Source organism: Patagioenas fasciata, chromosome 6 (assembly GCF_037038585.1).
Source record: "Patagioenas fasciata isolate bPatFas1 chromosome 6, bPatFas1.hap1, whole genome shotgun sequence".
Classification (NCBI taxonomy): Eukaryota; Metazoa; Chordata; class Aves; order Columbiformes; family Columbidae; genus Patagioenas; species Patagioenas fasciata.
The window spans coordinates 32,125,859-32,147,782 of record NC_092525.1 but is presented as its reverse complement, the minus strand read 5'-3'; the positions used below and the strand labels follow the sequence as shown (position 1 = coordinate 32,147,782).

General features: G+C 39.7%; 1 protein-coding gene across 1 annotated transcript in view; it reads right to left on the bottom strand.

The window, feature by feature from the left end:
* Positions 1–6,102, bottom strand: part of TGFBR3 (transforming growth factor beta receptor 3) — a 116,603-nt gene extending 110,501 nt beyond the window's left edge. Inside the window, exon 1 of the mRNA XM_065841742.2 lies at positions 5,929–6,102. The gene's annotated coding sequence lies outside the window, so the exon portion shown is untranslated. The remainder of the gene's footprint in view (positions 1–5,928) is intronic.
* Between the last annotated feature and the right edge of the window lie 15,822 nt (positions 6,103–21,924).

The following is a 21,924-nucleotide window of genomic DNA, read 5'->3' as shown; positions in this document are numbered from 1 at the left end:
AGGGGCAGTAATGAAAAGCAAGACTATGACATTAAGTATAAATCTGCTATATAAGGATGCAGTCCTCGTGGTGGGGCAGCAGGGAAACGTGGTCAGCAAATTGAACGAGACTGAAAACCAGCGTTTCCCATTACAGGGGAACGGGAGAAGGTGGTATGAATCAGCTCTCCCACTGCCACAAGATGGTACAAGATACAAATTAACAGTTTAAAATATTAACTACTATGTACTTCAAAGTCAACCACATGCATTATCAAAATCCTGTTGGGAGGGAGGGGGAGAAGTGCGTGTTGAATTTTGCTCTCTAGAACAAGCCATACTCTGGAAATCAGGTAATTAATAGATTTCTTCAGGTTGCTAAACAAGAACACAACATATCAAAAGTTAGCTGTTAGCCACTGAATTTTCAGGCGCACATCTGTAAGATAGGAAACTTCTCCCACATAAATAGGGAAGACCTGAAAGTGCCACAGTTAAAAGAATGAGTCAAAAGAAGCTTCCCTTTGTGTAGGAGTAATCTACCCTCTCCCCAGTTGTCTGCCAAATAACCAGTGTAATGTAATTTGTTGAGCGGAGAAACACATTCAGATCAAGGCAAAAGTTTTCCATAAAAATTACCATTTATTAGCACAGCAATGAGGATTTGTTTCAATCAAGATACGGACCACTGCATCTTCTACTCAGAATGGAGATACGCTCCCATATAATTTTTACCATATAGAATTTCCTGCCTTTCATTATCATATTTCGTATTAAACGTATACATGAAGACTGCACAAAGCTTTGAACACACGTTTAGGGAGATGGAAGGCCACAATCAGTTCCTATACTCATATAAATAATTTGTGCACCCTGTATGCCAGAAGGAAATCACTGCATCTCATGACCAGAGTGAACCAAACCACCGGATCTACACGTGTTCAGAAACACTGGTCATTTTAAACACTAATCCGTCGCATAACACAAGCTGTACATACTGGAGGAGTGACCCAGTCCATTAATGTAATAGTCTTAATATAAGAAAAGGTTTGTCTTTTCAAATACCACAATAGCTGTTCTGTAAATCAAACCAGAATTTTGTTTTACTCAAACAAAGTATTACATTTGTGAGAAAACACAACCATAGTTCTCAATCATGTAGTTTCAGATGCAGCTATAGTCTAATAAATGACTTCTATAAATCTAAGGCAAAGGAGGACCCATCGGTCTTCAATCCACCTCCAGCTTCTTGGCAAAAAACCACACGTATTCAGCAGGTCTGTACTACACAGTAAGCTCACTGGATGCTTTGGGATTTTTTTATTGCCCCTGACTCAGAATGAACCTACACTGATTTCCAGCAAAAAATGCCTATGCTTCCCAAGGAAATCAGAGTATAAGTGAATTGCCATTCTTCTTCAGAACCATTAACCTTACGTATCAAACCCCCATCGCCTTCTGTGCAGAAAAACCAGCCACACACGTTTGCTCTATAATTAACCTGTTTCAGACTCACGACCTCTAGATAAGCTACTCTCCTGCAATCTAAATAGGTCTCTTGCAAGGTCACAACTAAACTTTAACAGAGGGGCCCATTCCAGCTGACTTGCAAAATCTCACAAAATGCTGTAACAGACAAAAAAAAAAAAAATTAAAAAAATCTGAACTTGGCAAACTATTATATTGAAATTGGACACACTACTAAAGAGAAGTGCTAATTATAATGGAATTGCATTTGTTAAAAATAAACAGATACAGCTCATTTCAAAGTACTTTTTACAGAATGAATATGAAATAATGATTTTCACATTTTCCTGAATAAATTCATTCATTTCATTATAGATGCATCATAAACTAGCATATTTTGCCAGACATAACTATTTGTAAGCAGTACAATTCAACAATATAACACTTAAAATACGATACATAAAATATTCTCTGCTGAACTTGACAAATTTGACTACTGAGATACTCAAGGCCATAAAGGCTGTTCTTTTAAAACAATCCATTTTGCCAGACTGGAGATACAAAACATGGGATATATACTAAACAGCAGCTTTAAAGTCTTTCTTTCAGTGACTTCCAGAGATGTGTAAATCTGTTTCATTTTGGCTACCATAGAGTTAATTGTTGCTGTAACAGCACAAGAAATGCTGCTCTATTGGACGACTGCCAGCACATAAAAATGCGAATCCACAGTTATGGATAAAGCAATCCCAACTGCACTACTTCTTTGCTAGTATGTTTTCATGGCAAAACGTGCTTCTATTCATGAAGTGGTTAGAAACTAGCAAACCACTGTTAAGCACCACAAATATTACTGCTATAGAAGTAATGCCTATTTATAATACACAAATATTTTGTGGAACTAGATCAAAAGTAATGTGATTGCAAAGATATTTGCAATCTCTATCCCACAGACTATTTTCTGAGATCTATATAAATTGCCCAAGACTTGGTAATTCACGCCTTAAATATTAACAGAATGTTACGGGAGATATCAAACAAAAGAATTGTAAGACAACTTAGGCAAAGCTTTAGTGTTATTTTCAAATAACATTAAATCAGAAATCTCACTCTGCCTTTACAAACTACTTACTTCAGCACCTCAGAGAACTGTATAGGGAAGAAAGTTATGTGATTCCACAAAAATGACAGAAGATAGAGATCATCAATGGAACTTAACATGCATCTTTTTGCACCTTCAGTATCTGACAACATCAGATAATGCTCTCAGAGAACAACATGTGGCCAGTGGAATATGTGTATACCTGGTCACTGAAACAACAGGGAGAATATCCATATTCATTTAGCACCTCAGTATGCAGCCCATGCCATTCCAAAATCAGAGGAGCTCACATCTCTTCCTTTAAACCTGACCTGGAACTGTTAATTTCAATTGAACTGTATTTTGTCTCCACTTGCTCCAAGACCCAAGGCTAGGAGAATATATAATTGTTATTGTTCACAAGTAGCAAATTGGCTACTCCACGGCAAATGCTCCCAGGCATGCTTTTACCCCACCGCCAGTGAAAGACAGCCTAAACCCAAAGTACATGCAGCCAGATACCTGACATTTACTGCAGGGTAAGAGCCCATTCCCTGGCTCTTACCGGGGAATAGCTGACATGCTGCAAATTCCCATCTTCACTTTGCATTCAGAAATCTGTATACCCATACCTTCAGTATTTGCCATTTGGCTGCATCAGACTTCACAGACTAGAAAGCAACATGGATCAATGCAAGTAATCCAGATAAACTTCTTTGGCAGCAACCTTTACATTCAGTATTCCTGGCACAAAAGATGTAATCAGTTGTTATGTCAATACAAATCAAAAAGAAAAATCATTATTGATCCATGCTGGGACTGTCAGTTGACCTTTACAAAAATAAGCTAGTAATAACTTCTTAAAACCTAAGAGAATATCTAAAAATATTCTCTCTTATGGAAACCCTAAATAGTAGGAATAGTTTCTTGTGAGAATACAACTCTTTCTACAACTCAACTTTAGCTCTCAAGATTTCTAGATACAATCGTAAGTGTGATACCGTAATAGTTTCAGTGTGAAAATATTTTGTCTAGCTCATTATCTGAAATTTTATGAGATTACTCAAAATATTGTATCCCAGGTTAAAATAATTCATCTCAAACATCTTCAAAGAGAATTTTCATTTAACCTCTAGTGTTTTTTCAAGTTCATTTCTGGCTAATGACCAAAATTCCATTCAGAAGAGTGGGAAACATGCCTGCTAGAGCAAACTAACAAACAAGCATTCAAAAATTATTTGTTTATTCCAATGCATGGTTGTGGGGCTTTTTTCAAGTAAATTGACATTTATCTTCTAAATAAATACTATCAAAAGTTTAGGCCCAAAGTTCCAACAAATTGCAGCTGCAGCCAGAGGGGAGACTTCATAGAGAGAAAGTCCTGTGTTCCCCCTGCTGGTTTAGCAATTAACTTCAAAACACTGTTCCTAGAGGTCAGCACCAAGATGCTGGGGTATCAAAAGATGTTTTGTACACCAGAGAAACAAAACCTGAAACTTACTTTCTAAACGAAGTTACATCCATGGTGGATACAATTTACATGCTCTGCCTAGCTGGGGCTCTGGGCACACAAAACGTCCACCAGAATCAACAACCGAACATGACCTCCCCAGAGAGAGAAAACTGGGTAGAAGAGGAAAATTTGAAGTGTCACTTTAAACTTAACAAGGTTGGACTATAGCAAACAATTGGGGGAAGCAAGTTTCAGAGCAAAGGACTCTTCACTGAAGGAAGCCAAGAGCCTGCCCCCCCTCCAAAACCCGTCCCTCCCTTCCTCCCCCAGGCTGCGGGAACACGGAGCCCCAGCTGCGGCCGCTGGTGTTGGCCCAGGTCTGTATCCTAACAAGAGCAGCTCCTCCTCAGCTGGAATTCAAGCCCTTTTACCTTTCATGGGTTAAACTGGTGCTTTTCAAATGCATAAGCATCTTCAATTAACATTTTGCTAGCACTCCTGTTAGAAACACTTTAACAGGACACCTGTGCAGTGCTGATTAAAACCCAACTACAAACTCATGTAGTCCCTGGCATTCATGGAAGAAATGGGGACTGTAAGGGAAATGAAGTATTACTGGCAAGAAGTGATAAACAAATAGATTTTGTCTTTGGAAGAAGTTGTATTTACACATACAGTTTTACAGTCTTCTGCGTGTAAGACCACAATAGCAACGGTATTCCAGGTCACTGTGAGCCAAACCCAGTTGGTCCTACAAGCCATCAAAAACCAGGCATCTCTCTCACTTCAGGTTTTCTCCCCAGAGGGGGTCTAATATCAGCCTGTTAGGCCTCATCCAAAAAAAACACCCACAACTTAAGTTTGGTATAAGTATGGTCCCAACCAGAAAAATGTATTTCTTTGAACAAAATCACGGCACTTGTTCATCCAAGTCTCCTCCTAATAGGTGACAAACCCTACCAAGAGGTTTCTGTTGAAACTGAACTGTGCTGATGATGACACATTTGAGAAGAAAATAATAAATTACGGCAATTAGATTACAACAGCTACAGCTTAATAGAACTGAGGTAAGTAGATTTACATCTGATTATATCCACAGCAAGTGGAAAAGGCGTAATTACACATGCAGGTACACCTAATGTCTTTTGTTTTGCAAAAGACAAAAGTATCGTCTCACATACTGTTTGACTTCAATGGCAATAACTTCAGAATTACAAAAACATCTAAATGTGGGGAAAGTTGAAAAAGTTACTTAATTTACATCTAACTTTAATGACGTATTACTGTTATTGCTAAGAGAGATGTACTCAGAAAGCTGCAGTGAATCAACTCCAGCACATCCCCAGCAAATTACACAATGGTAAATCCCACAGGTCAACAACTCATCAATGAAATTGTAATGAAATTACATGATACTGGCCTTTGTATTTTCTCACAAACACTGAACTTCCACTCTGCTAGCACCCTGCGAAGCTCCCACCTGGCCGCGTTAAGGGTACGATACGCACGGGGTGTTAGCATCCAGGAAGGGTTCCAATCGCGCCAGCGAATAACTCGCCCCGCACGTACCGACCAGCCCGACACACACTATTTCTGCTGGGACACCGGCAGCCTTCTCTCGCCACAAGCCCACCTCCCGGCTCTCCGTCCTCACGCGGAGCCCCCACGCTTGCACGGTGCGCACCGTGGAGCCCGCACGCTTGCATGGTGCGCACCGCGGAGCCGCCTCCAGCGCTGCTGACCCGGCCAGGCGCGGACACTGCCCGTCCGGCCCCGCGGTCCCGCACGCAGAGCCCAGCACCGCCGCTGCCCCCGCGCAGGGTGACACGTCCCGGGGCGCACACCCCGCGCCCGTCCCAACGGCCGCGCATCTCCGCGGGGCGCCCGCCAACTCCGCCCGGCCCGGGCCGCCCGCCGCTGGGGCGGGGGTCGCGGCCGCCGCACGTACCTGGCAGCAGGTCAGTCCACGCCGCGTCCCGCGGCGGCAGGCGCGCAGCACCGCGGCTATGCCATGAGCAGCGCCGGCCGGGAAGGACGGGACGGTGCGGGAGGGCAGCCCTGGCCGAGGCCGCCCAGCGCCGGCCACTGCTGCCGGCCCGCGGCGCGGAGGAGGCGGCGCGGAGGCGGCGGAGGAGGAGGCGCGGCCGCCCGGCCCCCAGCCCGCCAGTAACCCCATGGCGCGGCCGCGCGGAAACACGGCGGGCGGGACGGGGGGGCGGGGCCGCGCCGCCATTGGGCGCGGGGCGGTGCCAACCTCGTGACGGCCCCCAGCCCCTCCCCGGCCCAGCGCGCGGCCCCGGCCCCGCGCGCCCCCGCCCCGCACCTGAGCGCGGAGCGGCCGCACCAAGGGCTCGAACCCGCAGAGCTGAGAGCCGGGCGAGGGCACCGCAGTGACAGCCGGCACCCGCTCTCCCTGCCTTCGTTAGCAACGGCTTTAAACTATCTGCGTAACCACCACGCTATGCAGTTGTCATACCACGTCAAATAATGTCGTTTGGACCCGTACCCAACACGGAACGATAGACACAACTTGCGGTGTGAACGGTCACTCCCGCATCTCTGTCGCGCTGAGGTGCAACCCCCCGCCCGGGCGGTAAGGACCCCCAGCCCGGTCCCCTGGACGCTGCAGCCGCTCAGGGCGGAGCGGGGCCGGGGCTGCCCCAGCACGCTGCCCTGGCACACAAGTAACCCCATCCACGGAGCTCCACCGCAGCCAGCTTCAGGCCAGGATACACAGCTGGCGCTGTACACACTGAGCAAGACAGTCCCGGTTATTTGGGGTTTATTACTCCATGGTAGGACATAAGAGAAATGTTGCTCAGCATACACTCCTAAGCTTGTCAATACTCCAACAATGTTAGGTCTACTGAATGTTGGGGTGAGCTGTCATTATGGGAGCTGCATCCTCTCACCATAGCCCAGCTCAACAATGACCTGCTCCTCCAGCAAGGGTAAGCAGAGAATTAGTTTCCGACACCGTCTCTTTAGACTCCCAAGCACCGGTTTGTGCTGCCCTACTGTCTCATCACCTAGGTGTCACTCTAGGAGTCATAGTAATTCTTAGCACTGCTGGCACTTTGCAAACATCAATACAGCACAGCTCCCATCACAAAATCGAACTCTAATCCTATTATCCAAATAAGCAAATATTCCTGTACAGGCACGAAGATCATGCAGAGATGCAGAAAAATGCAGAGGAGTTCCAGAATGTTTCAACAATATTTTACTAGTTGAATCTGCTTTCTTGGGTGGGGGGGGAGGAAGGGGGGGCGGAAGTAGATTTACTTTTTTATGGTGCTGTTTAACTTCATTAACATTTGTCCCTGAATCACCAGTACTGAGTCCCTACATCTACCCCAGAGGAGTTCTGACACAATTTAGCCACTATTGAAAGGCAAGTTTGCAACCTAAAATAATATAGTGCCACATGTGATTAATTTTGATCTCTATCTGTTTGCAGTTCCTCTGCACGTACCATACACCAGTAAATAGCTGGGTCCTGGGAAGTGCTGAGCACTCCCAAAAACTACCCCTCAAAACTTCTACATTATTGATATCTGAGAGACCTCTAGCAACTACTCAAAGGTTGCTATAATAAGCATCTAGTCTACATTAAATATTTCAGTGAACAGGCTTATAAAACCTGCAGAAACAAGAAAAATGTAAGTTCAGGCTGCTTGTCAGCAGGCAAAGCCCACTTCCTAAAAATAAATAAGAAATAGCATGTTTGAAAAGTTGTGCATGTTGGAGCATGACATACTCCTCTTATCATTCTCAGTCTATATCTAGGATGCAAAAATCTTTGCAAGAGAGATGTGGAGGTGGGGGAAGTCCCTTCAACAAAGCAGAAAATTAATATTCTACAGCAGTAAATGCAACGTATGTATTTCAATACATATTGTGTGTCTACTACATTTCCGCTAGCTGAAATTCCAGAGTGCTGATTAAAAATGGGATTGAAACTTAAGCAAACCAATTATTTTTGTCGTAAATACTCATTTAGGTCCCAATCCCACAAAGATTAAATTAAACAGATTAGGTTCACTCAAATGAGCAGCCATGAGAGCTGTTCAAGTGTGTGAAGTCAAATGTGAGCACAAGTCTTGGCAAAATCAAATTCTTTGTACACAGGGCTGACCCCAGCCAAAATATTTTCAGCATTTTCCGTGACATTGGTTAAGAACTGATTATTGCCCTTGGAGCCAGTTCTGTCAGGTACTGAGCAGCCTCGGCCATAGTTCAGACTTCACAATGCTTGCCCTGGTGTCTGAAAAAGTTCAAGAATTTCCAAGACTTACTCAAAACTAATTTTTAGTTATAATGTGTAACTCAGATGAGAGCAGATGTATAGAAAGTTCACAGACTGAAGATGTAAAAAATTGCCACACGGAAGTACAATTAGGTGTAGGAGTTGGCTCACCCAGTAACATTGTGATATACACTTGACTTGGCCAATTTTTTTTTTAAATTTTTTTTTTTTTTACATTTCATTGCCAATTAAGCAGAAAACACTTAATTTCCTATTAAAATTAAGGAAAATTACTGCAATCTTAGCTGCAGTGTTCAATCTTCACAGCCGTGGAACACAATTATATATATAATTCACATGTTTACATACTTTTAAAGTATTTGCTGATCTAGTGATTAACTTCTTGTCCAGGGCAGGATTATTTCAGTTAGCAGGCACTGGCCTAATCCAGCAACGTAATGTGTTACCCTCACTAAGCAGTATGAATGCAATGACAGTTGACTTTTGCAGGAAATTTAGAGGTTTTCAGAGCGCTACAGAGTTAAAACTACTACTAACATCAGTTTTAATTTCTTAGTTTTTCCTTCCCTAGTTTTTTGGTTGTTTTTTGGTTTTGGGGGTTTTTTTCTGTTATGTGGTGGTGTTTTGTTTGTTTTCAAACAGCATAAATTCTGAGTCAATGCTTTTATTCGCACATAAAGTTCAGTAAGGATACTTCCATGGATAACAACTACTCAATTACTATTCACATAAAATTAAGGGCCAGTGTCAACTACTAATTTCACATTATGCTCATAAAGCTCTAACGTGCGCTGAAGAGTCAGCTGAGTTCACACCACCCAAGATAGAAGCGGTATCAGTTCATTAAAACGGAATCTGACCTGACTCAACTAATCCTTCTCAGGTCAGGGCTTATTAATTTATTTAATTTAATTTATTATTTTAGATCTTTACAGCAATCAAATTTCATATGCTGGAGTTTAACAATAGAATTAAAGTTCATTTTTTCTCAACACCTTACCACACTAAAACCATTATTGCCTGGCTAATTTCCATAGCTTTAAGAAACACAGAATGCTCTCTGCCTTATGTAATGGTGTTACACTGGGGCTTTGGGACTAAACACAGAGCTAGAGACTACGTGTGGTAATTGGTACAACATTGAATATACTTCCTGCTAATGGACATATTCTTATGATGAATCCTCTGCCACAAGTAGAAGTAGGCTTTAAATAGTTGCTGCAGGATGTAGGCATTTGATGATCACTTGCCTATTTATAGTGCTATTTAAAAGTATTCGACCCACCAAAAGAAACGGAGGGTACAATAGCTCTACAAAATATTTATTCTCAATTTGACTTGCAAATTCTGATCCTGAAAGCAGAGACTTCCATAAATGAGCAACTTAATATTAAAATGTTTTCTTGTCACAAAATATTTTAAGATCAAAGAAATTATTCTCAGACATTAGTAAGGGCTAATTCTCACAAAACTCTTACTTCATACAGTGTCCAGAATCTTTTCAAAGCTAAAGCCACTATAGCATTATATGTGTGCATGTGTATTTATATATAAAAGCAATAGGGAAAACCACGCTGTTCTAAGAACTGTTTGACTGCTTTTAAATTTACAGATCACGTTCTACATTAAGTCAACACAAGGTCTGTAATTCGGGATGCAGAAAACAGGCCAGCAGTCGTACTCTTGAAATGCCAAAGAAGCACTGGCAGTTTCGAAAGTCCAGAAAGAAGTAAATATCCTACATTGCTGACTTCAGAAAAAGCAATAGATGAATAGGCATCTTGTAAGGATATCTTGTACATAAGACTGATTTGGAATTGTGATCAAGCACAAGAAGTACGTTCAGACGATCGCAGTTATTGCCCAGGTCAGCCAATCTGTCCCTCTCTGAGGTAAAATGCCATTATTTAACATTAACTTTGCAATTTAAGCTGAAGAGTTTCCTTGTGCAACTGGAGGCAGGGGAAGGAAAGGACTAATCAAGCTGCAGTGACTCCATTGTTACAGTTATACGGCTCTCTCCACACAACCTTTAATATGAAGGTTCTGTTAATAAAATTTAAGCCATTAAAAGCTTCTTAGGAAATAATTCATTAATACAAACTAATGAGGTAAAATTCTCCGTTCCTTACTGAATTATCCTGCATTCCTTGAACACCTAGAACTTTTGCCAAAGGTAAGTACATGTTAGAGTTTAACTGCTAGGCTTGTCTACACTTGAAAGTTACTTTGGATTAAGGCAGGGGATGAATTTCAAGGGCAGCAGCAAATCTGGAATGATTCCAAACACAGACAAGTTATACACAACCCAATCCTTGCTGGTACCATGGGTTTTGAACTCAAAACTGATACTACAGATCCAATTCAAATAACATATTCTTAAAGATTTCAGGTTTAAAAAAAACCCATAAAACAACCAACCACAAACCAAAAACAAAAAAACAAACCCCTTCAGTGTGACCAGGCATCCCCTTTGTGCCTCCCAGGCTCCTCTGTACCCAGCACCCCCCTTTTACTGACTCTGATATGCCCCTTACCTTCCTTCCAACATTTTTCTGATAAGATGTTTATAGGCCCTCAACCTAACAAGTGCAAACACAACAGACCAGAAGAGGGAGGAAAGAGATTGCATGAGAGAAGGGGGTGGGGGAGTGGGGAAATCAACAAAAGATCAAACAAGAAAAATGTAAAAGTAGCATACCTTCCCTGCTCAATCACTTCTTTCTGGCTGGATGCCATTCCTCATGTTGCATGCTCTCCATTTAAAGCTCAATCCAAAATCTAATCAAATAGGCAGGAGTCCATAGGTGACTTAAAACTCTTCAGTTCTGGATAATTCCCTTTACATTTGATCATAACACACCTAGAACTTAGTCATATAGAACAATTAATAAATAACATACACACAGTTTCAGGTTCAAGCCCACATATTAAATAACTTATATTCACCCTTGTTAATACTTAAATAAGGAATTATACATATGCCTAAAACTGCACTTGTGGTTTGCAGGATCGGGTCCCAAACTGCTGTATTCTGTTTTGAACTTTATGCTGCATGCTTGTGGTTTCAAGACCATATTATGGGTTGAAATTCTTTGCAGCCAAGATGTAAATATCACAGGCAAAAATATTCTCATGTATACAATGGCCTAATTACTTTATTATTTGTATTTATATAATATCCACAGGCATCCAAATCTTTTACTAAAAAACATCAAGACAAAGCTGCATAGGGAGGTAAGACCTTGAGTTAGCATAGGTAAATGAAAGAAAGGAATGCAGGACAAAGGAATTGACCATTGAAGTTTAACACACTGTATCAGTTATGTGGCTTGGATATCTTCTTCTAGCACTTTTGATCTTTTGTTCTCCTCCCCTCCCCCCTTTTTTATTCCCTTCTCAATCTGATTTGATTGCAAGGACACGATTCCCTGGATCATGACACAGAAATGGAAGGAGATTCAAGGACAGTCTGCCTCACAGATGAAGCAGAGTCAAAAGTCAAGCATCTAGATATATAGTCATTATCTTTCATGAAGTAAATTTCATACAGCACATCAAAAATACCTGAAATAAGACTGCTTAAGCTATATTTCTGTCCCAAAATAAATAAATTGGCTAGATGTTCAGAATCTGGCTATACATCCCAGTGAAATTAGGAAAAAAAAAATCACGTGAAGGGTTAAAAAAAATAAAACAACACACACACAAAAAAAAAAAAAAAATCCCGAAGTCACAAGTCCTTATTTTACTAAATAAAGCTACTGTTTTGTTATCAGTCTGTTTGCAAAGGGGCTTGAGAATGGGGAGGTCACAAGATGTATATAAGGTGATACAGTTAGATATTTTTGGAGCCCAATTTTCAAGCAGAACCATAAAATGAGTCTCTCTTTTTAGTATACAGTTTGTTTCCAAAATTGCTCCCCCACAAGGAAGTCACTCATTTAGACCTACTAGCTATACGAACTAAAATACCAACCTGTGGCAAAGTTTCTGGACTTGGGAATCACTGCGTGATGTATTCCCCAGGCTCCAATTTATTTCTTGTTTGAACTCCAGAAGTTTGAGGAAGGAATTCTGCAATGCTGCTCCGTGCTCAGGTTTAGAACTGCTGCTGGAGAGCTCACTGTTTTCTTTTGCAATGGATAATACCAATACTACTACAAAATAAATGTGTAAAACTGCTTAATTTTATACTTTCCTACATGAGTTACAGTTCAGATCTATCTGGAATTACAGATTAGCACAGAAGTTTTTCCTTCACATTCACTGTGCAGTGTTAACTATTTCAGAGGACATATTATTTTGTCTTTGTGTATACATCTAAGAATTAGAGTCTTTTTGCAAGCATTGGATCTCAATCTCATGCCTCCAAAGTTGTCTGTAATATGTTACATTCCTTATTTTGCTTTAGGCTGCTACTGATTAATGCCTTATGTTAGATATTTATTTGTTTTTCCCATGTGTTAGTTCATCGTCCTTGGAATTGCAATAACACATGTGCCAGGGAATGTGACCTATTAGTCTTCACCGTCCTTCATTGAGTCTGAGTGGAGATATAAGACAAGTGCATACATATAATATTTGAAGGATTTACACTTAAATTTGACACACAATTTACTGCTGGAATACTCTCATGTCATAAAAACTGATACTTTATTAATCAATTTAAGTGTAGATGTCTGTGAATAGCTATCAAAATCCATTCTTTGTTGCCATTCACACATTAAAAAAGTCAAATGCAAGTTTCTTTTTGTTTTGCTTATACACAAGAGATCAAGAGAAGTCTTGAGCAAAAGAGAGAGAAGGAAAAATAGCCCGACCTCCTATCTACCCCTTTACCAAACCTTGAGAGAAAAGTTATTGGGTCTCTCAATTACCCTAGTGAGAGTGGGGCTTGCAGAGGAAGACAATCTTTAACATAGAAGTCCATGCAGATAAGTAGCTGAAAGCATCTTGAAACAAACTGACCAACAGCACCAATCATAGCACAGATCCAAAGACAAAAAATGTGAAATACCAGCTCACACGCGGTCCAGAGTATATTCAGCTAGCTGTGTTTTTGTTAATATTCCTCACTAAGGGCTCAAACACGAGCCTCGGTAAATCTCACAGCTGCTTCTCATAACCCACCAACATTCCCTGCCTTGCACAATTTAACATGAATTTTTTGTATTTCTGAATTATTTGTTCCACATAACTGGCAATGTGAAAGATGAAGGTGATAATGAGGTGAAGGACATCAGCAAACTAAGTACGTCAGAGCCATCAATGTTATCAGGTGGAAATCGCTTAAAAGCAGGGACAATCTAGGCCCTGCTATATCACAGGGCCAAGAACCTTTTGTACAAAACAGGTTGCTTACACTCACCATGTGTGAGCTGTGCATCTGTTGAACCATCTGAAGTTTATCAGATAAACAAAATTCCACACTCGGCCCTGTTGAAAACTAGGGACAAAAGGAAACAATCAAAGGCGAGTTATACTTTTAGCAGAGATCATAAATGTATGTGTCCAGTACATCTATTCAGGTATTTCGATTTTACTGTTGCTTTAAGCATTAATTTTATCTCAAGGACTGGGAGTTTCATCTGCCCAAGATCTTTTTTCTGAGGTATTTACAGACGTCTACCATAGCAATAGAAATCTGCAGGAGTTTTCAAAATTCCATGCTTTTCTGAACTAGCTAAAATATACCTAAAAAATTCAACTTGCATAGGGTGTAAGAGACCAAAATTACCATGAAGGAAACATGATGTGCTTGCACTTTCTTTTTGACACTTCATTTGTTTCATTTAATTGTTCTTCGGGAGAAAAAACAAACCTAAACCACATTTCTACACAACATACACTTTTTAAAACATGGAAGGTAGCATTTACCTACTCTAGAAAATATACTGATACATCTCAGTACACACAGACAGACAGGAAGATCTATAAACCAGAGAGCCATTTGTTATCGCACAGATACAGAGAACATATTTTTTCACATTACTTAAAGATAGAGATATTTAGGCACCAAGATATTTTGACATCAAGACGCAACAGAAGCAGAATAGTTAACTACATTGGAAATTGTTCCTAATGTGTCAGCCACAAAACTATAACTATGAGGGTGAGAAAGGCCTCATGCTAAGGAACGTTGGCTGGCCTCCATCCATCTCAGCCTGTTTCTTCCATGAAATAGACCAACCACTTTGTTAATGAACAGTGATTAATACCAGAAGTAAGAGGAGACAAAAGAACTGGCTCCCATAATAATTTTTAGAAAGAGTAAGATGTGTTAATGATCAGACTGTGGGTATCTATTAACAGCTAGTGCAGCAGAATAGGAAGGGGTCTACAGAATCAAGCTGTATGTGTTGAGGGTCTGATGTTGACAGAACACACAGTTTATGGGGAGTTATTTCCAATCAACTCCAGTGTGGGCTGCACATCCAGTTGTTGGAGCATTTTAGGAAGTGGGTCACAGTTCAATGTCACCCAGGAGGAATCCCATTTGTACACTCTGAGACTGCAAACATTCTTGCAAACCAACATCCCATAGGTAGGAATGACCAGTAGGTTCATTCCAAAGCCCACTCCTGATCCAACCTGAAATGCTGCAGCATCCCAAATACCTCACAGGACTCGAGTGTAGTCTAACTGCTCTGCAGGGACCCACAATGGCCAGAAAAACTTATGGACAAGATACTGCAGGGCACTGACAGCACTAACACTTACTGCCTGCCAAATAGATGCGTCTGGTACTATTCTAAGATGTTCACACTCAAAGTGAATTCACATTCACAAAACATTTTTAGATCTCTGCTTTTCAGGTTGAAACTTATGCCAAGGCAGACTAACAGCTTTCACGTACTGCTCTGCTCTTCTTTGTTCCTATTTTGACTCCATGTGGTGCCCAGGCACGGTGCTGGCCCTCTGCTAGGGAGAGAGAGCTTCACTGACGGTCCACAAAGGGACTGTAGAATCCTTCCCTTCGGACCTCTTTCTCTTCTCAAACAAAACACACATGACTCCTCCATTCCACCTGGAACCTTGCATATCCATACCTCTACGTGCGAGACACATGTACCAGAGGAGATACTGTCTTGTGCTTACCTTTATTTCTTAAATGTTTTTACTTCTTCAAAGAAAAAATACTTAGCCACAGTCCTATTTCATTGTATGGGATGGAATTCAGATCCTGAAGAGACAGCAGCTGAATTATTTGGGTCCAAAATTTCAGTGTTTGAAATGTAAAAGTTAGCAAAATAAATCCCACATACATTAATGATAAAACAGACTTAAAGCATAGGTATGAGAACATTTTTTTCTTTTCAAACCAAAATCAGGTGTGGTTTCTGTGATAGAACATACCTTCCTTTACCTTTTCTCTAAACAAGTGTGATGGCAACAAATGGAATCATCCATCCAGCAGAAAGGCCAAGTTAGTATCTGTTAGGTCAAGCTGGCAAAAGACAGATGAAACCTATGACTGGGCTCCTCTCTTTTCTATTACAAGGAATACAGTTAATGTTTGACAGTAATTCCTATACTAAGTAGTAAAACTAAAGCCCACACTGGGTTTTGTGCATTTGTTGAATATCTGTGGGTAAAAAAAAGGTCCACACCAACATATTCAGCAGTTTAGTTGAATTTTCTTGTTCTCCATGTAGTTTTTGAAATGAGGGTTTGCTGTACTACTCAAAACGTAGTCCTTGGTAACTATCAGCATTTTATTAACAACGCCTATATGTACATTTTTTTACTGTAACCATATACATCTCTCATAGGCGCATAAGCTGGGGAGCATTTGTAGCTCATACTTGTTTTCCCCATGCAGCCACACATGTGGTGAACAGCTGTGGAAGTTGTAAAATTGTCTTTACACATTGCACATGCTGTTGAATATGATATGCATACCCATTAAATATGAAGCAAGTCCTGCAGCAAAATAATATGCTGAAAATTTCTTTTTACTTATTTTTGTAAATATTTGCCTTTCTTTAAAGACAGACAAGTGCTTCCTACCTAAGTTCTTTCAAAAAAACAATAGCACTTAATTATTCAGAATTGTGGGTTTACCAGTTCTTACCACAAGCCTTTTAACCACCTCCACTCCAGCAAAGAATTAAACGCTAAATGCTGTGAAAAGTTAATCTGCAAAGCAACTGTTACTATGGTATTGCAACCAGCTCTGCTGCAATAAAATATAGAAATGAAAATGTAAATTGTTACTTAGATATACATTTTTCTCCAGGGTGCTATAAGCAAAAATGGAAACCAGCTGACATTGGGTCACCCTTCTAGATAATAAATATTGCTAATATGAATATGATGTCTTAAAGGGTGGGGAGAAGCTCCAGAGACTACTGCTCCCCTCATTAATATTCTACCACCAAACTGAAAGAGAGGTGGGGTGATTTCCCCATCTCTGGTGAGAGCTTAGTTTTCTGAACTCAGCTAAATCAGTCCCCACAGAGATATCTTATCTGCAAGGCTTATGAAAAATATCTGAGGAGTAAATGGTTAGCATTTGGAATGGACCACACTGCATGAAGTAACAGCTATTTCATAAGAGATTTCCCATGGTAGATATTCCCAAGCCCAGCTACGAGGCCTTGACTCCCACACCCACCACAAATGATATTTGAATGTTGTACTATACCATTAATATGCTCAGGGCAATTTTAGGCAATGAAGTACATATAGCCAAGCACAGTAAAAGGATACCTTGTTTCTTGGTTATTATTAAAAGAAAGCAAGTAGATTCATTAAAATGAGAAACACCTCTCTCTGCTCCCATCTTCCATCTGCCAACAAATACAGATATTGCACATGGGGTTTATCACACTCTAGAAAGGAAAGCGTTATACAAGCCCACTGTTAATTTAAGCTATGTAAATGTGAGCAATCCTTTTTTAGTTGGCCCCTTTTTCCACTTTCTTGCAGCCTTTTTGATATGTTTAAAAGAATAAGCATTATTATGAAAGCTTTCAAAATTATTTGTATTTTTTTAATTATATTTTTACCAACTATATAATGTAGAAATGTGCTAGCATTTTGATTTTGATGTTAGCATGTAGGAAAAGAGAAACAATCAATTGCACATACAAATTGTCTGCAAGTTTTTCACACTTCTCTATCATATGTGTTTTCTGCATACGTCAAAACTAGTCAGATTAAACTTAAATATTTTTCCTTTCAATTTAAAAAAATGGCAAAAATCAGTTTTATCTGATTAAAGATTCTCACGAAAGAGCTTAAAATAATGGTTGTCTAATTTGAGAAATTTCACAAAACATTTTCATGACAATCTCTAATTACATTGCTCTCTCCCTTTTCTGTATATTACACGTAAAAAAAAACCCACCCAACTTTTATAAAGTGGTTTTACTTTACTACTTATAGCATTAACTTTTGTTTGTTCTGCATGCCAAAACAGTGCCTGGATTATTGTGGTACTCTGATTCAGGGTATCATCTTACTCACCTTTGCCAGTGAAGTTTTTAGGGGGCTTTATCCACAATGCACGCCTTCATCAAGCCCCAGTTCAACCAGTTACTGATGTGTTTACAAATAAGTTAATAAGTTGTTCCCCTCAGTGTTAATGAAACTGCTTGAGCATTTAAGTTGTGTTGACTAAAGCTGTAACGAGGTCATCTGCCTGGAGAGCAGCAAGTTGGAATCCCTCACTGTTCCAGCTTACACAAGTTCAGATCTCCTAGTGGTACTAGTGAACAAATACCAGCCAAAGACCAAGACTCAAAGAAAGATGAGACTCAGGCCAAAATAAGCCAACAAAAAAGTACATACTATTTTGTAGGATGCTGCATTTTGTTCCCGGTGGGATCCTGCATTACTCAGCTGAGGCTCCAGTCCCATTAGCTCTGCTCACTGGGAAAATTCACACATTATTTGACACAAGTAAGAGTGGCTGAATCAGGCCACTTCAGATTAAAGAGCCTGTGAACTTTAGCATTTAGACATATGTTCACCAGATAATTTGCTCTCCCAACAGTTAGGGGTTTTTTCCTATTATCGCAGTCACTGTCACGAATTTAAGCCATTGTTGATACATAGGAGAGAGACTGGACTTTGACTGTAAGGATTATCTGCATAGCTACTATAAGAGATAGCAGAACCGGTTTTTTCAAACACAGAGGGGCTGGCTTTTTTTCCAGCAGAGATCTGGGAGGAGGGGGTGTCAGAGAGATCCTTAGATCTGGAATGTAACTTCCAATAACGACTTACAGATGTCAGAGTAACATTCTAGGTTCTTCCTATTAGTCCAAAGCTATTATTTGTAACATATGCAGAATAAAAGCCCTTTGCATAAGACTGTAAACAACCTCCTCGACTAAACTATTTGTGGCTCAGCCAACTTCAGCCCTGGGGGCAGGGAGGGGTGAAGGGGGTAGAAGGAGCCTAATTTTGTAGTATAACACTCAGTTTTTCTTATGGTCTTACCATTACTTTAGAGATGGGATGTCTCTGCTATTTAGGTTCCAAATCACCGCCACAAAACTATTGGAAACATCAATGATAAAGCAAGTAAAACCACACCCAACATTACAAGAGAGATTTTCATTTAGACATGCAGCAGTAATGAGAAAAGATTGGAGTTTTCACTTAAAATATATGAAATTCACTGCCAAAAAGAGAATGAAAAAGCATCCAAGTTGGGCAGCTTATATAGATATATAGGAGCTTATATAGGAGACTTTATGTTTAAGTGCATCCAGCTTTCACAGTAAACAGCATAATATATAATTAATCATATTTCGGCAGTAAATACTAAGATGCTGAATGCTTCATTTACTATAAAACACTTTCAAAGCTTCCATTTCAGATAGTTTCATTCATAGAAGCTGTTTAACAGAAATTATTTGTATAAATTAAATACAATATTTGATCTTCATGCTAGGTCTTAATTATCAGATAAAACTCTTAACAGTGTATCTTTGATGTAAAGCAAGGGCACATTGGAGGTGACTTATTTCCTTTACGCATGAAAATAAATTGTTTACAGCGTGTGTCACCAGAAAGGAGGCTTGTCACCACATGTGCTTCGGGATCAACAAGAGACAATCTAATCGCATCAATTACATTTTCATTAGGATTCCAATCAGCATTGTTACCAGCAAAAAGACAAAAAGACTGTGCCTGGAAGCATCAACTGTGTCTGTCATGAAAATTTGCTGGAAGGGGAGCCGATAGGAAAGAAAAGGCAGCCCTGGAGTCCCACAGACCCCCGTGGCAGAAGGTGGCCCGATACTCCCTTTCCCCAGCCCTAAGCAGATTATGGCAAGAGGTACCTGGCCCCATGTGGAGCGGCACAGACCTTCTGGCAGCAGGAATGGAAGCTCCTGCTCCTCACCAGCAACGCGGGAGTTTTGTCCTTGGCCACAGTCATTTCATAGAGCTTCAAGGAGTTTTGCAAGAGGCAGTTGGGTCACATCTGTCTCAGGCGAAGATTCTTCCAGATCCCAGAGTAAGAAGCATAAGAATTTATCTGTTCTCTAAAATGCTTCATTCTTTACTTAATAGTATGTCAAATCTGAGTAAGCTTGTGGTTTGGTTTTGCTGGAGTTCTTTTTTTCATTGTCAACTCCTTTTCTAGATCACATTAGACTCTAGATATCAAACAGTATCCTGAATTCATTATTTCCCCAAGGAAAATACACTGTGTGAAAAATGTTTCCTTTCAATTCTGAAGGATTTAAGTTTCATTACTATCTTATTCACTATGTTTTGTAAGAAAGCAAATAGCCATCCCTACTCTAGCTATTGCTTTGTAAAAGACTAGGTGCATCATGGCACAGCTTATTCATCTAATGACCAAACTAATCTTGCTGTAGCCTGCTGTAATTTTGGGCAAGAACGATTTTGTGGCAGCAGGAACCTTACCAACATATGTGACACACTCGCTCCTCCACTCCTGTTACATTCACAGGACACAACGTGATGCAGAGAAAGCCACTTGCAGGCGGCAGCTCTGGGCCTTCTGTGTTTGCAGATGTCAAACAGACAAGTAAAAATCTCTCTACATTTTTACTTAGGGGCAAAACATTTTGCCCAATAATTACAGAAGACTGTTCCCTTCTGTAACAAAAAGAAGCAGCAATGCAGAAGAGGGAAATGTTTCAGCACTGAGGTTAATCCTTTTAGGACAAGTCCAACAGCCCTGGCTGAAAATGTTGCACAACCAAGGACTGGTATTTGACACCATTTATAATCATAAGAGAACACAAAGTATTGAAAACTATTTCAAATTAATAGAAAGGTATGTGGCATGTTAAACATTTTAAAGGATATCTCTTCAAAAGAGCTTCAGCAACACCATTCAATTTAGGTTTTTCAGAAAAAAAAAAATATTGAATAGACCTTTATTCACATTTCATTAAATATTAGAATTATTTATGTTCCTACATAATTTTGCTGAAAACTACAGCTAACAGTGTGCCACCTGTGAAATTTACATATTCTGTAAAATCGTCCGTAAAATCATACAGAGAAGACAAGATTTCTTCATGTTGTAAAATCTGCTCAAGTCCTCAGATCATCACTACAGGACTATGATACCTGAATATAAGCAGACTTTGCACAGAAAAAACAGGGAGATTTCTCTTAGTGTTTCATTTTTCTTGTAGCGTAGCTGACAAGCAGGTGTTCATTCTGCAATAATTCCTTGGGTTTGGCTTCTCTAAGCTGTCATAACCCTCATATTTACAAACTGCTGCAGCTGTAATGAAACTAATTCTCAGCTCTGTCCATCGCATCCATCAACACTTAACGCTTCACAGAATTTACCATTAATGCATGTAGTACAAAGTGTTCACAGAATATCTTAAGTATCCTGTAAGAGCCCACTTCAACCCTCAATCTATCCAACTGTCTTTAAATGAATTTATTCATCATTATTACTGTAGAGTTTACAATTATGCAGTTTTAAAATTAATGAAATGCAATATGAAACCATCAGATTTTCACTTGTTCATATTTTCCTAGATCATAATTTCTAATACATAGAAATAGAGGAGACAAGATAAAAACTTCAATTACAGTCAACAAAACAAATACTTCCATTAAAAAAAAATCAGAGATTGCATAAAAATTCTGCATATGATCTATATATGTATAATATTTTTTCTTCATTCTAAGCAGTGCAAAGTCTCAGTTACGTTAGGATGCAGTTATACGTTAGTCTCAACTATGTTAGGAAGAATACTTGCCATACTACAGGAATAACTGCTGCCTCTGATGTGTGGCAGCAGCAGACAAAAACCTCTGGGAAAAAAAAAAAGCCTCCTTTCCAGCAATATGTGAATTATGTTGCAACTACAATTCAACAAAACATGTTTTTTAAAGGGCAGTCAATAATTTATTATTCTACTATAAAACTATTTGCAATGTAAGTCTGAGATTTTAGCTTGAAAAAGATCAATACCTTCCTCTTTGATTAATTTAATTTTAGATACATTTATAAAATAAGTAGTTTTATATTCCTAAACTAATCTTTGTCTCTGTTTCAGTAGTTCTCCTTTAAGAAGAAATAGTATAGCAATAGCTGAAACAATAAGGTATTTGGTTAATTAAAACAGGTTTAATAAAGCAAGCTTTACCACGTTAAATCTACTCAGGAGTTATTATTTAGTGAAGAAATAGATATAGTTCATAATTATTCAGTTT